General features: G+C 39.6%; 1 protein-coding gene across 5 annotated transcripts in view; it reads right to left on the reverse strand.

The window, feature by feature from the left end:
* The window catches only part of SH3KBP1 (SH3 domain containing kinase binding protein 1), a 353,239-nt gene that overhangs the window by 112,701 nt on the left and 223,772 nt on the right, over positions 1–16,766 (reverse strand). The gene's annotated exons all lie outside the window — the stretch shown is intronic.

Raw genomic sequence — 16,766 nt, forward strand, 5'->3', positions numbered from 1 at the left:
TCAAAACACAAAACACTTAAGTTTTTGCACTGCTCTGTCTGCCTGCTCTTCTTCAATAGGTCTGAACCTACTGACAAACAAGTGGGCAAACCAGGTAAAAAGGGCTTTCTCCTTGGGGGCATTCAGCACCTTTTGTTCCCACTCCTTCTTGATGTTCTTATTAAAGGGCTGATTATTTTTAGCAGAGAAAATAAGTGCATTTCCCCTCCTTTCGTGAGAAGTTGACTCTATCTATGGAGGAACAGCACTTGGCCCAGAGGAGGTGCTCACAAGCGTCTGCAGAGTGTAAGAACGGGAGTAAGAGGGAAGGAACACAAAGGCAGAAAGAAGGATGAGATTAAGGGATGGAGAGGCAGAAGGCCAGATGAATGGATGGGCAGGTGGAAGGACAGGCAGAAGCCGGAGTCCAGGGAACTGTGCCTTGTTGTGTCTCTTCCTAGCCATGTGAAATTCAACCTGCCTCGCTGGGTGTGAGTACCCACGCTCAGGTCCTCTAGGGCAGGTCTATCTGCCCCAAAGGTGGACCGTGGAGGGCGGCAGCTCCCTCCCCACCACCCTTTTAGCCCTCCAGGGCTTTGAAAAATGCCAATGCCACAGATCCTAGGAGACTATTTACAAGCTTAAAAAACAACAACATTATGAGTTTGTGTTGAGTTTCTTTTCATTCCTCCATTCACAGCTAATTCTATTATCATTATTTATGAACCATCCATAGAAAGGACTGGATATTGTCTCCGGGTAAAGATGTTCCCCAAAACATAGGCAACTCCATGGCTCAGAATAATAAAAATGAAAAGTAAGACAACCAACAAAACGATAGTTCCAAAGGTGAGGTCTGTCCCCACTGCCCTCCTTTGCCACCATCTTTGTGTAACCATGATTAATGCATGCGGAAACTATCTACTGATACCAGGGAAACAGCTGTCAAAACCAAGGAGCTGGGTGAAACAACCTCCCCAACAATGAAAGGTTTCCCCAGTGAGAATTCCAGCCACTGGGAAAACCAAATATATCTGCCCCTTGGACACAGGCAGAGGGATGAAGCGCATAATTTAAAAACCGGCACGGTGGAATGTTTCTTCAAATAAAACTGATCCACCACAGTTTTTAATTTGAAAAATGTCTTCATGCTTCAAATGTTGAAACTAACATTAAATATGAATAAATCACGGAAAAAGGGTAAGATAAATCAGATCCTCAGCCCTTCATGAATTTTAAAAAAACATTTGTGACAGAAAGCCTTTACATTTTACACGGTGACATTTTTATTTAGTGCTGCAGGGCTTTCTGTATTAGATAAAAAAATGAAACCCAAAATATTATGCCGCCCCTCAACTGCTGCTAAGTACTCAAACTAATAACACTGTGTGATTCCAACAAAACATCAAGAAGGAAAAAAAGCTTGATGTTATTCAGCCATTAGGTTTAATATGATGAAAAACTGTTCTTAGAATTATCTTCAAAAACCAGGAATTGACAGTAACAAAAGATGCTCTCACAGTGTCATTCGCATTCCTGTTCACACTTCCAACAGCATCCTCGTCAATCTCTTTGTTTTTTCCCTTTTGGGGACCCGAATAAAGCATCACTATTGTTAAAGCATTAGCAAGAAGAAAAGAGAAACAACTAATACTTCAGTTGTTACTGACAGCAGAGAGAGGAAATTAGGAAAATACAATAGTAAACACTTGTGTGTCCAATCCTGACTTTCCTGAAAAAAATGAGACATCCAATGGTTTGGGCTTTACACCAGACGCCTTCCTTTAGAGAAACTAGCGCAAGTTGTGTATTCTTATAACTTCCCCTTATTTAGTAACGAATGGAAATGCTGCCCATCATCACTGACGTCCTGATTTACCAGTCCATCCAAGCTAACAGACATCAAGAAAGACCACCAGATAAATACACTTACTTCTGTACAGAAAAACATGAGAAAGCAAAGCTTGCTCTGTTATTTTTTCTCACTGTTTGAAAATACAGCATGCTGGCCTCTGTGTGGATCCCAGCAACAGGGGTGATGGTGAAGCTAATATTGCACACATCTTCCAAGGGTGCTGGACCTTAATTCCATCCTTCCTCTCCATGGGCCATGATTGAAGGTCTAGAGTGAGACAAGTCCCTCCCGTCTCAGCCTGGTCCTCCAGGTGTCTGAGAGATGAGACTTGTTCGGGTGTTTCTCTCTTCTCTAGGACCCAGACCTAGAGAACTATGGTTCCCAGACCAGCAACACCAGCATCACATGGGAACTTGTTAGTAAAGCAAATTCCCAGGCCCCACCCCAGACTTTCTCAATCAGAAACTCTGGGGATGGTGCCCAGCAGCCTCTGTCTGAACACACCCTCCAGGGGATTCTGATATACGCTCAAGTTTGAGAACCACAGACCTACAAGTAGGAGGGATTCCAGTAGTGCTAACCAAATACCTTTTCTTGGATTAACAACTTGGGTGCCTATTCTCATACCCAGATAAATTATAAAACATCCCTTTCACTCTTCTTCCTCTCTTCTCTCTTTCCACCAAAAGCCTTCTTTCTACCTTCTCTACTTTCAACTGGCATAAGAACTTGTCATTGTTACTAAATGAGTCAGTTCAGAAAGGAAATGGAGTTTAGCAGAACAGACAATATGACAAAATCACTGACATAAAAAAAGGAGGGAGCATAGGTGGCCATGAGACCCTTCACCAAAAGAGTATGGAAAGGATGGATGGATGGATGGACAAGTGGACAGAAAGATGGTTTTGAAACAAACATGTAAGACTATATCTAGCCTCTCTGGCTCAGACTACCTCCAAGGCCAAGCGGGAAGATCCCCATGACTGAACTGTCCTTCAGAGAGAGCCAAGTCCTGCTGCTGCTTCATCGTGCTTCCCTTTATTGGCATTTTCGGTGGGACATTTTTTCATTACAGAAGACTGTCTCACACACTAAAGGACATTTAGCAACCATTGCTCCTGCCCGCTAATGGCCTGCAGTGCTCTTCCGTCATCGCATTGACCCCAATACCCTACACGTTTCCAAATTCCCCACTCGAGAACCTCTATCCCATGCTCGTCTGCTAAATATGAGAACACAAAGGGCAGGGAAGTACCACTTTCCCACCAGGCTTCCAGCTTCCCCAACCTCTGAAAACATCTTTGGTCCGTTGGGCTAAAAATGAACAGAATCCCAACTTTTGAAGGCTGTGCATCATGAAAACAATGCCTAGCTCCAGTACGCACAGAGGTCATGTATAATTGAAGGTCAGCTGCAATGCTGGCCCAAGTGGACAGAAAATTTCGGGGAAGCATATCCAAACACATCTCATCCACCTTACAGGCAGTGAAGAAGGATGTGAGGCTTGCAGTGCCTGTGGAAGAGGATTCAGGATCTCTACTCATGGCTTCCTCAGCAGAGTTCCGCGATCCCACCCTCCTGGGTGCCCTAAGGAAGATGGCGTATCCAGGACAAGCACTGGCCATGCTGTGTTGACACCACTCAGGACACTGATCTTTCAGCTCCTAAGAGACCTGCAACCAGGTCCATCGTGCCATATGCCTCCTGTAGGAACAGACAGTCTCCACTCCGTAGCTCAGCCCAACTTTTCCTTGTCATTTCTGTGTTGTGGTTAAACACTTCCTAGTACCACATCCGCGTTAGTCTCGTCCACCTGTCCTCCAACGCAGAAGCCACTGCTTGGTTTGGGAGTGGATGTACATATGCATGGCTGTATGCAGCTGAAAGCTCTACAATCAGACTATTGCTATCAATCAGACAGTGATGGCCAGGCTGGTGTCAATCTGTATCTCCCCTACCACATGCTAATCTCCATTTAAAACCTGATTTTTAAAAATAATTCAAAAACTTAACTCCTTTGAATATTCAATACCAAAAGTCCCTCCACTGTTAGCGCACTTGATAAAAGTACTCAATAAAGTTTTGGGGGGTTTTGTATAAGGTAGGAGCATCATATATACACCTAGCTCCACAAGATCTGGTAATACAGCATCAGGACAGATAACCCACATATGATTTCAGTTAGTGGAGCAAGCAAATTTTCTTTTCTTTTCCGTGCCAAAATGAAGAAACTAATGCTTGTAGGAAAGACAATCATTGGATTCAAGTCCAGTGGAATCCAGTTCCCTAATGACCAATATGTCTGTTCTCTTTGCAACTGCTGGATCCTATTCAAATCAAGTATCAAATCACTCCTCTGGCTTTATTCTAACTCCTTTGAGTGTAAAAAGATTTCCAATTATAGGACAATGCTAAGGAGCAGGGAGTTTAAGTCCCATCTCTGAAAGCCTCCTCTCCAAGAAGACTATACACAACTCTTGAACCACAAAGGCAACTAGCTTGTGTGGGTAGGGAGAGGAGGGAGGGAGCTCCCTGCATTCTTGTAGTCGGTGTGGGCCCCCCTGTTGGCAGACCAGGCTTTCAGGCAGCTATTCTAGAAGAGGGTGATCTTCTGAGAAGCTATACGACATTGCTCAAGAACTCACACAAAGTCAAACACAAGAGATGACTTTAAATGCGAGATGAAGGATGGCTCTCTGAAAGCACTCCTTTCACTGCACTAGGATCTCATCGTACGCCTTCCCTTTTGTTCAGTCAAGATTTAAGTGTCCGATTCATGCGAAGCAGGGAAGCAGACGAGGGTGGTGAATATCATTGCAAACACTGAAACAGCAATGCATCCGGCTCTCCAGAGTGGTGCACTGAGGGGTGCCCAACCATTCAGCATGGCTATACCAAATCCTGGTCATATACAGGCTATGGAGAGATACAGGCTGCAGGAAACGGTGATGGGAGGAGGGACAAAAACAGTCTTTACATATGGCTATATCCACAACCTTTCAGCTTTCATTTTCCACCATAACGCAGAAAGATACACAAATTGCTATTAAAAAGCACTGTAAACTTTTTATATGTATTTTTACATGCTCCTTTCATGAACACCTATGACTGATGGTATTATGAGAAGTCTTCTTGGTGCTCAGCAAGGAGCGGTAGGAGCAGAGCAGAAGCCCCGTGAGCCAGCTCATGTCAGAGCCAGAGAGAACTAGCACAAACGGGTGTCTTTATAAAGGAGCGCCTGTGCACTTCTAACAGGAGGCTTTTCTACCAGTAGGCAAATTTACATAGCAACTGTCAATTCACCAGCCTTTGGTGGGCCCAGTTTAAACTAGCTGATAAGAACAGAAGATATGCCAGAGTAAAATACAACTCAAAATTCTAAAACTAAAATGTATGGTCCAGTAAAAGAAAAAATATATTTGTAGCTCCAGCCTAGGGACAGAGGTTCCCACTGAAATACTTCATATACCACTGTGTCATTTCTGTGTGGTATGTGAGGTATTTCAAAAGTAACCTTAGTCTATGTCAGTCTGTTTAACCCTCCAACGGGCGCAACTGATCTCACAGATTCATTGCACACAAATTTTCAAATATCTAAGTTAACTTAAGTATCGTGACTCATCGCTTCCGTATCTCCCCCCTCTACCGTAACCTATCACCGGTCGTGTTTGTGACTTAGTACAGTAAAGACATATTTCATATTTGAAAATTTGTGTGCAATGAATCTGTGAGATCAGTTGTGCCCAATGGAGGGTTAAACTTGCAGAAAAGGAAAAAATAAAATTTAAAAAGTAATTTCGTGATTATGAAATTGTGATTAAGAGTTATTCATATTATGTTCATTTCCCTGGTTGTCTTGAAAAGTTAGCGATAATTCACGTTACAGTCAACCCCTTTGCCCAATCACAGTTAAAGACCTTATCAAATTCAGAACTGCTTTAGAAACACTGTTAACTGTGTTATACTTAGAAGTTTGACTGTTTTTCTCCTTTTTTCTTCAGAAATAGTGCCCTTCTTGAGAGCAGGACCTAGATGATAATTATTCTCTTATCTCCACAAAATGAAGGGTAAGTATTTGTGAATGGAGCAGGGCATTTGGGGATACCATCCACTCACCCTTCAGCCCAGCATTAGCATCCTAAAACAACACAACAAGTAAATGAGGGGAGATGTCCTCGTTGACTAACAGCACCAGGAAGCCCTCTTGGAACCCCACTGTTTGTCACTGCCATGTATCAGCTCTGTCCAGCCTGGTCTCTGGTGACAGCACACTGTCCGGAATGTCTTCCTAGACCTCTGTTGCCCCTGCCTTATTCCCTTGTTTCCATGTATATGCCCTCAACCTCCTATTAATTATTGGTCTCCATAAAGAAGAATCTGATCTCAATCATGTTTCTGGTGGACACCTCTCTACCTTTGACTTCCAAATACTCTCCTAGCCTGCTCCTTCACATTCTCTTAAGTTCCTATCTATTATGACCAAAAGACCCTCACTTGGAGGGTTCCTTATAAGTCAGGTATGTGATCTCTCTCTCTCTCTCTCTCTCTCTCTCTCTCTCTCTCTCTCACACACACACACACACACACACACACATCATTCTCTTGTTCCAAAATCATTTTCCAAAGTGTGTTCCCAAGATGTTCCACCAACCAAATGCCAATCTGATAAATTTGGGACACACAGAATACTTGGTCTAATCCTTGCATAATAGAGGCTCTGAGAAGTCCTGTAGTGACTGTTTAACTCTATCCTTAACATTAACTCAGTGTTTTCCAAACTTATCTGACCACAATTCCTACTTCTTGTGACACCTATTAACACATCGCAAGAATGACTAGTCTATGAAATAGTTGGGTGAACATCACTACCTTCACTTTCTAAGTTCTCTTGGCTCATCCTCCCTGTCTCCTAGACTCATGGCTTGGAACTCACCCTTGATTATCCTCCCATATCGCACCTTCCCATATTGAACCCACCACCATGACCCTGCTTTCAGATTCATCCCTTCCTCTTTATCCCTAGCCTAGAGCCTGGTTACCACCACAGGGACTATTTCTATAGTTTTCTAGACAAGGATCTTATTCCCTGATTTAAGCTGCTTCAATTGATCTCCCATAAGACTCAACTTTTAATCACCCTCCACCATCACCCCTTACTATATCTACTTCAAAGCAGTCAGAATATATACAGTAGTCTCCCCTTATCTGCAGGGAATGCCTGAAACTGTGGATAGCACTGAACCCTATATATACTATGTTTTTTCCTATACACACATACATATGATAGTTTAATTTATAAATTAGGCACAGTAGATTAACAATAATAACAAAAAATTATAACAATATACTGTAATAAAAGTTATGTAAATGTGGTCTCCCTCTTTCAAAATATCTTATTGTACTATACTCCCCCTTTTTCTTGTGATAATGTGAGATGATACAATGCTAATGTGATGAGATAAAGGAAGGTGAATGACATAGATATTTTCAGAACATGGCTGACAGTGGGTAACTGAAACTGTAGATAAGGGCAAACTACTGTACTGCTCTTAATGGCTGTTCATGTAAATTCTCAAAGCCCTGAAGAAAATCGAGGGTTTACTTCCAATTTACAATTACTGCAATTTGCCATGTCTCTCAATAGCTGGTATCTTTCTCTTGTGCTCGTAAGTCTAATAGCAAATGTTCTCTCACTAATCCCATCCTAGATGTTTCCATCAGGTCTTCCATGGTTTACTCTTGCCATCAGGCCAGTAAAAAAACTTCAGTATCTGTCATTCTACTAAATATATATATATATATATATATAGGCTGTTTTATATTTGTATATTACAGACACATGCAGAGACACATGTGTGCATTTGTGTGTATAGGTAGAGAGATGTATCTGGGAATCGGAGCCAGATTCTATTATTTAACATGCATTTTAACTTCTGCCAGGGTCTGATCATTTGGTTCATTTGTTAGTATTTTGAATAACTCTAGAAAGCATGCCCTAAAAAACTGGAGAGAACCATACAACACATTCATAGGAAGGGTAGCTTTTATTCTTTGTCAAAGCAAAATAATTTTTTGAAGGTTTAGTAGGGACTTCCACTCATGATGAGGAAATGCAGTGTTGAATTACAAATCAAAACCTGCTTACGTGCTCAATGAGGTGGAGAATGTACGTTCAGACAACATTAAAATCAGAGAAGGCAACTCTCCAAATGTCTGACAATATATAAAAATACTATTTATATTTTACCCCCACTGTCCTTGAGAGAGAAGCCTGCATACTATTTTGTTGTAGGATCATCTTATTCACAGAGAATGAAGAAGCCAAAATAAATTTCCATTTCATATACCACTTTAGCAAAATACAATTTGCCATTATGCTTTAAAAGACAAATTTCCACTGGTGTGATAGATAAAAGGAAATCTTAAACCTTCCTACTACCAGAGGATTAGTTTTATCTTTTGATTAAAACCACCTTCCTCTTAGATGCTTTTGGGAAATTTTAGAACAGTATGGGTAAGAGGGAGAGAAGGATGGAATGGCAGGAGTAAATGTCATGGGGCCAGTTTGAGTTTTGTTCATCCAGTGCTTTAACGTGAAACTTGCTGTACATGTGTGGACCAAGTCCTAATTTTCCTATGAAGTAGTTGTATGAATTTAATTAACATACAAAGATCCTTTACAGATCTAAAATAGTTGGACTTACTCAATCATGACATAGTTGAAGCTATTTCCCTTACCTGGGATGCCATCTCCTCCCCCAGTGTATTTGAATACCACCGCACCTTTAAGGTTCACTTAAAGTCCAGTTAGCCAAATGAAGCAGGTTGCAGTGAGGTTTTCTACTGATATGCTGCCCACACTTGACCATAACATTTTAATCTATATGGTATACTTGAGGGCAAAGCCACATCTTATCAGCTTTCCTGTATACTTCTAATTCTTTCTTTCTCTCTCTCTCTCTCTCTCTCTCTCTCTCTCTCTCTCTCTCTCTCTCTCTCTCTCTCTCCCCCTCCCTCCCTGTCTCCCCACCCACCTTCCTTCCTTCTTTCCTTCCATTTATTCACTCCGCATTCTGTTCTAGACCTACCACACGCCACGATCTATGCTGGAGGCTAGGTGTACAAAGATGAGATGGGCAGAGTCTTGGGTCTTTAATGAGTTCAAAATGTAGCAGCAGAGAAAGACTCATTAACAGAGCATCCCAGTGCAAAGGGATAAACACTATAATCAAAGTGTGTATAGAAGAGAAAAAAAAGGAGCCATTAACAACTCTACATGGGAAATAGGCCTCACAGCAACAATACAGCTTGACTTAAACTCTGAAGGATGGGTAGGCACTGGCCAGATAAAGGATGGTGGAAAGGGTATCTATCCTAGATGAAGAAAAGCAGGAGTGAAGGTAAGAATATGTGCAGGGAATGGGGACTTGGCAGCACAGAACAGGGTGTGGGGAGGGTTCATGGTGGGAGGTGACAGGAAGGAGAGCTTCTTAGGCCAGGAGGCCAGCAAGGTAAGTTGGGGCCAATGTTACTGTTTGTGCTTTATCTTAAAGACAACTGGTAGTAAGCAGAGGTGTGCCATGATGAAATTTGTGACTTTAAGATCAATGATATGGTGGCACTGGGAGGAAAAAAGAAGAAAAGACATACAACCGTCATGGAGAGAATTAGGAGGGTGACACAATAATCCAACTGAGGCAGTGAAACTAAGAATGTAAAAGAAAGGTTCGAGAAATAATTAGGGGAATACTTAGATTGCTGACCTACCCAAACTTTATAGTTACTCCAAGGATAAATTGGGGATTATGATTCGGTTTGAATATAGATGGAAAAAACCCAAACTTCGTTATGTTCTTGAGTCTACATATACACATTCTACATAGGAATTGAGCACCAACATTGTTCAAAGAACAACATTAAGTTCAGACCCTGATCAGAGAGGCAATAGAGCCTGATGCAGGGACTAAGGGAAGCATGGTGGAGAATCAATCCTGATGTAAAGAAGAGTGTGTTTCTCAGTGCTGTGATGCTGGTGTGGTGATGTTTAGTGGAAAATAGTAGACCTGTGATAGTTTTGGACAGTTAGCTTACTCTTAAAACACCAATCAATCTACCATTAGAAAACTAAAAAATTATTTTTAAAAAAAAACAGAGACACATAAGAAGCTCTTGACACCTGAAGAAGCATTTTTCTAATCTGACAAATTTAAAATAAACACTTTAGTCAAATATGTCTCCAAAAATGGGAAATTTAGTTCCACAAAAGAAATTTCCAAAGAAGCTCTTCTATCCTTTAGAGTAAGGAAAGGAATTAAAATAGTTACAATCAGAAAAGAAGTAATACTTGGAGCAATGTTTTATTGTTTTCTTTTCAAGTAAAGCTGCTACTTAAAAGGCTAGGCTATACAATGGAATACTATTTAGACTTTAGAAAGAGGAAAATTCTTCCCAGACAAAAGAAAGCTAAAGGAGTTCATCACCACCAAATCAGTACTACAAGAAATGTTAAAGGGGCTTCTTTAAGAAGAAGGGGGAAAAAAGGATTTAAAAATGTGAATAATAAAATGGCAATAACTACATATCTATCAACAATTACTTTAAATAGAAATGGATTAAATGCTCCAATCAAAAGACACAGGGTGGCTGAATGGATAAGAAAACAAGCCCCTTACATATGCTGCCTACAAGAGACTCCAGATCGAAAGACAAACACAGACTGAAAGTAAAGGGATAAAAAAAGATATTTCATAAAAAAGAAAATGAAAAAAAAATTGGGATAGCAATACTTACACCAGACAAAATGGACTTTAAAACAAAGTCTATAACAAGAGACAAAGAAGGACCCAGTAATTCCACTTCTGGGAACTTATTTGAAGAAACCCAAAACACTAATTTGAAAAGACATATGCATCCACATGTTCATTGCAGCATTATATACAATAGCCAAGAAATGGAGGCAACCTAAGTGTCCATCAATTGATGAATTGGTAAAGAAGAAGTGATACACACACACACACACACACACACACACACACACACACACACACGGTGCCAAAAAATGTATACACATTTTAAGAAAGGAAAAAACTGTATTAAAATTGTAATGCTCAATATATACCAATAACAAAAGATGAATACTAGTCACGTTTGAATTCTGCAATTACAAGAGGTGCTCAAAGTGGTTCCCATCAGCATAATTTTAATACAGTTTTTTCCTTTCTCAAAATGTGTATACATTTTTATTTTTTTGGCACTGTGTGTGTGTGTGGTAGAATATTATTCAGCCATAAAAAAGAAAACCTGTAACAACATGGATGGACCTAGAGGGTATTGCACTAAGTGAAATAATCAGACAGAACACAAATACCACATGATTTCACTCATATGTAGAATCTAAAAATACAAAACAAATGAACAAACAAAACAGAAACAAACTCATAGATACAGAGAACATTTTGATGGTTGCCAGATGGGAGGGGGTTGGGGGGATAAGTGAAAAAAGGTGAAGGGATTAAGAAGTACAATTGGTAGTTACAAAACAGTCATGGGGATATAAAGTATAGCATAAGGAATATAGTCAGTAATATTGTAATAACTATTCATGGTGTTATATGGGTACTATAATAGATTTATCGGGTGATCACTTCATAAGTTACATAAATGTCTAATCACTATGTTGTACACCTGAAACTAATATAATATTGTATGTCAACTCTAATTGAAAAATAAAAAAATATATATTTTAAAACAAGAAGAAAATTCTGACACATGGTACGACATGGATGAAACTTGAGAACTTAATGCTAAATGAAATCAGCCAGTCACAAAAGGACAAACATGGTATGATTCCACTTGCATGAGGCACCTAGGGTAGCCAGATTCATAGAGACAGAAAGTAGGATGGTGGTTGCCAGGGGCTGGGGGCAGGGCGAATAGGGAGCTGAGGGGTACAGTTTCAGTTTTGCAATATGAAAGTTCTGTAGATGGATGGTGGTGATGGTTGCATAAGAATGTGAATGTACTTAATGTCACAGAACTTTAAAAATGTTTTTTAAAAAGTGTTAAAAATGGTTACAGTGGTAAATTTTATGTTATGTACATTTTACCACACTTCTTTAAAAGGCTTAGGGGCATACTCCTCTTTCCCTACAAGCCTCTCTCTACTTATAAATGTTGACTACAATGGCAAGAAATTGCTCATGAGGCCCTGATATCCTGTTACTTAATAGTCAACCACAAAATAATCCAGGGCGCAGACAGCATCTAATGAGGTAAGTCAGAGAACAAATCCATCTTTATGCCAAAGCTCACCTCAGTCTTACAGGAAAGATAACCTGGTGCCTCCATAAAAGATAATCTCTAAGTCTGGCTAATGATAAATAGCTCTGGCTTTAATAGTGTAGGCCTCATTCTTTACTTTCTTCAACTGCTCCATAGATTCTCAAAGAATAACACTCCTTTTCTTAATCATCTGGGCTCCCTGGTTTTATAGAAGGGAAGAGAAAAACTGTGCCAAAAGTTAGAGACTCAGTGATATTACCTTTATATTTCATTTTTATTAGAAAGAACAAGTTCACATCGCATACGTATTCAAAACAGGAACTTGCTGAATATACCCGGAAGTCAGGTACACACTGGTTACATCTTCTAGATGCGGAGCGGAACACTTTAGAAAGATAACCCGAGGTGCTTTAAGAATGGAGGATCCTCAGAGAGAGATCAAATTAAGCTTAGGGCACTCCAGTTGCTGGCTACTAAGACATATTTAACCATGAGGGCTGAACCCAAATTGTGTGCCATGAAAATCCCCTCGATGCCAACCATTAGAACTCGCTCACCTCCCCATGATCTACTGAACTTGCTTTGAATCTCTAGAACAGTGCTCACTACCCTCTGCTTTGCATTTATGGCTCCTTATGTATGTGACTGTTTAACTGACTGGAATGCAAGAACCATGTCTTGGTTATCTTTGTAGTCTTCAATGTGCCTTGTACTATGGAGGTACAGGAGTTCCCCACTATCCAAAAGGGATACATACAAGACCCCCAGTGGATGCCTGAAACTGCACATAGTGCTAAACTCTACATAGACTATGTTTTCTCCTATACCTACATACCTATGATAAAGTTTAATTTATAAATTAGGCACAGTAAGAGATTAAAAACAGTAACAATAAAATAGAACAATTATAACAACATACTGTAATAAAAGTTATGTGAATGTGCTCTCTCTCAAAATATCTTGTTGTACTGTACTCACCCTTCTTCTTGTGATGATGTGAGATGATACAATGCCTACGTGAAGAGATGGAGTGAAGTGAATGATGCAGATATTTTCAGACTGTGGCTGACTGTGGGTAACCAAAACGCAGAAAGCGAAACCGTGGAGAAAGGGGTGACTACTATATGAAATATTCATAATTTACTTCAATCCCAATAAATTCAACATTCATCAAAAACACTTAGGTTTACAGAGAAAGTACTGCATGCAATGCATATTCTGGATGCTAGGGATATAAAAATGAACAATGGAACAAATAAATTCATCCCTCCTTTCAGGATAGCATCTATTGGTAAGAGTGAATTAGTATTAAGTAAGAATCCTCTCTAGGAACACAGGTTTTACCAGCTATTTGATCTTGGGCAAGTTAGTAACCTCTCTACATCTCAGTTTCCTTGTCTAAAATGGAGATAATATATACCTCATAGATTTTCTAGGAGGATTAAATGGAAAAAATGTATATAAAGTGCTTAGCCATTATTACTGCTATTGAATTCCATTGAATAAAAAAATCAATCATCATAATGTCTCTTTATGAATCCAGTTACAAAGAATGACTGTTTCGATTACAACAGCTTTTTAAAACAGCAGGTTAACTGCCCCATTCCTTTGCTTGGGACCGCAGAGCACGAAGCAACTTTTATAAGGCAGTCACACAGCATAGACAAGCTCGCAGGAAAGCGATAATTCTGAAAAATGAGCAAGAAGAAAAAAAAAAGCAACAGCCATCATCATATAATCATTGCCTGGGAGGAAGAGCAGACATAACAAAGAATATAGGAGAAACAAGGGCCAGAGCCAACAACCCACAGAGCTTTCAGGTCAATAAAGCTCAATAAAGAGTTAAGGTGGCACCCTATAGTGAGTGGGGCAGACCATTCTAGAAGCCCCTCAAGTATGGGCCCATGCCAAATGCTTCTGGCTGCATCCAAACTGTTATCTACTGTTAACGATGGAACTACAACAAGGCATGTGTCTGGGGAAAACAGCCTGTTGTCAGAGAACAGAAAGCCTTTTATTGAGAATTTTGATACTCAGGAGCAAACACACCACCACAGAAAATCACCCCAAGCCATCTTTTACAAAGCTTGGCATCCATTCAATAATGAATGAAGAAATCCTAAATCACTAGGCCAAACAGATACTCTTCCCATGACAGTTAAGAAACAGGGGCCAAATAAGACCATAAACTCATGTGGTACAGATTTCTAAAGCCACTACTGGAAATTACTGACATTTAGACGTGAAAAGCTGAATTCACAGTCCTCTACCTGGAGGCAGCGACATTTCCTGCCAAAGTCTGCTCTTAAAGGCTTCTTTCAACATCAGCAAGGATGGGACAGCAGGAATTCTGTTGGGATCCTACAGGTAGCACATTAAATACAACAAATCTTTGTGGAATACCTACCACTGTGCAGCCTACGAGCCCAAACTGCTTTCCTACGTTATTTTTATGTTTTCAAAAAAGTGTGTTCTCAACAATAATAATAAGGGAGATTTAAACACAATGTTGACAGGAGCCAATGCAACCACCAAATTCCAGTTCTCCCAGACCTTCTAGGTATCTCAAGCCTTAAAATGAACATTCCATCTGGCACCTTACATAATAATCTTTACAACATTGTTGATTATATTCCCCATTCTGTATTTCATATCCCCGTGACTATATTGTGTTTACTAATTTGCACTTTCTAAAAAATACCCCATCCCCTCCCCTCACCCATCTAGCACTGGACTTATCGAGGGGATAACGTCATAGACTGTGTAGATGCATAACTAATGCGCTGTACACCTGAAGCTGAAGTAGAACAATACTGTATGTCAATTATAATTAAATATATGCATGCATATGTAGTCACGGGAGGTGGAGTATAGCATACGGAAGATAGTGGTATTATAACAGTTATATAAGATGTCAGAGGGGTAGTAGCTTGAGGGAGGGGGGTTATCACTTTGTGAGAGGTGCGAATGTCTATTATGTTGCTTTGTACACCTGAAACTAATAAAAAATTTAAAAGATTGAACATTCCACAACTTTTAATTGATTTTTTAAATTATTTCTTTTTTTCAGTTACAGTTGACATTCAATATTACTTTATATTAGTTTCAGGTGTACAGCATAGTGGTTAGACATTTATGTAATTTATGCAGGGATCCCCCGGTTAGTTTAGTACCCACCTGGCACTATACATAGTTATTACAATATTATTGACTATATTCTCTATGTTGTACTTTACATCCCCGTGACTATTTTGTAACTACCAATTTGTACTTCTTAATCCCTTCACCTTTTTCACCCATCCCCCAACCCCCTTTCCCTCTGGCAACCATCAGTTTGTTCTCGATATCTATGAGCCCGTTTCTGTTTTGTTTGTTCGTTTATTTTGTTCTTTAGATTCCACATATGAGTGAGATTATATGGTATTTGTCTCTCAGTCTGACTTATTTCACTTAGCATAATACCCTCTAGGTCCATCCATGTTGCTGCCAATGGTAAGATTTCATTTTTTTTATTGCAGAGTAATATTCTAATATATATATATATATATATATATATATATATATATATACCACAATTTCTTTACCCAGACATTTATTGCTGGGCACTTGGGTTGCTCCCATGTCATGGTTATTATAAATAGTGCTGCAATGAACATAGGGGTGCATATATCTTTTTTATTTAGTGTTTTGGATTTCTTCAGGTAAATACCCAGAAGTGGAACTGCTAGGTCACAAGGTAGTTCTATTTTTAATTTTTTGAGGAACCCCCAAACCGTTTTCCATAGTGGCTGCACCAATCTGCAATCCCACCAACAGTGCACGAGGATTCCCTTTTCTCCACAGCCTCGCCAGCACTTTTTGTTTGTTGATTTATTGATGATGCCATTCTGACAGGTGTGAGGTGATATCTCTGGTTTTAACTTGCATTTCTCTGATGATTAGTCACGTTGAATATCTTTTCATATGTCTATTGGCCATCTGTATGTCCTCTTGGGAGAAATGTCTATTCAGTTTCTCTGCCCATTTGTTATTGGATTTTTTTTTGGTGTTGAGTTGTATGAGTTCTTTATAAATTTTGGATATTAATCCCTTATTAGATGTGTCAGTGGCAAGTATCTTCTCCCATTCAATAAATTGTCTTTTTGTTTTATTGATTGTTTTCTTTGGTGTGCAAACCCCTTTTAGTTTGATGTAGTCCCATTTGCTTCCCATTATTTTCTTTTCCCTTGCCCAAAGAGATAGATCAGAAAAATATCACTAAGAGTTTACTACCGATATTTTTTTCTAGGAGTTTTATGGTTTTGGGTCTTACATTTAAGTCTTTAATCCATTTTGAGTTTATTCTTGTATATGGTATAAAAAAGTGGTCCAGTTTCATTGTTTTGCATGTATCTTCCAGTTTTCCCAACACCATTTATTTAATAGACTGTCTTTACCCCACTGTATGTTCTTGCCTCCTTTGTCATAAATGACCATATAGGCATGGGTTTATTTCTGGGCTCTCTACTCTGTTCCATCAATCTACGTGTCTGCTTTTATGCCAGTAGCATGCTGTTTTGATTACTAAAGCCTTGTAGTATAATTTGATACCAAGTAGTGTGATACCTCCAATTTTGTTCTTCTTTCTGAAGATTGCTGTGGCTATTCGGGG

This window comes from Hipposideros armiger, unplaced genomic scaffold, assembly GCF_001890085.2.
Source record: "Hipposideros armiger isolate ML-2016 unplaced genomic scaffold, ASM189008v1 scaffold_13, whole genome shotgun sequence".
NCBI classification, from domain to species: domain Eukaryota; kingdom Metazoa; phylum Chordata; class Mammalia; order Chiroptera; family Hipposideridae; genus Hipposideros; species Hipposideros armiger.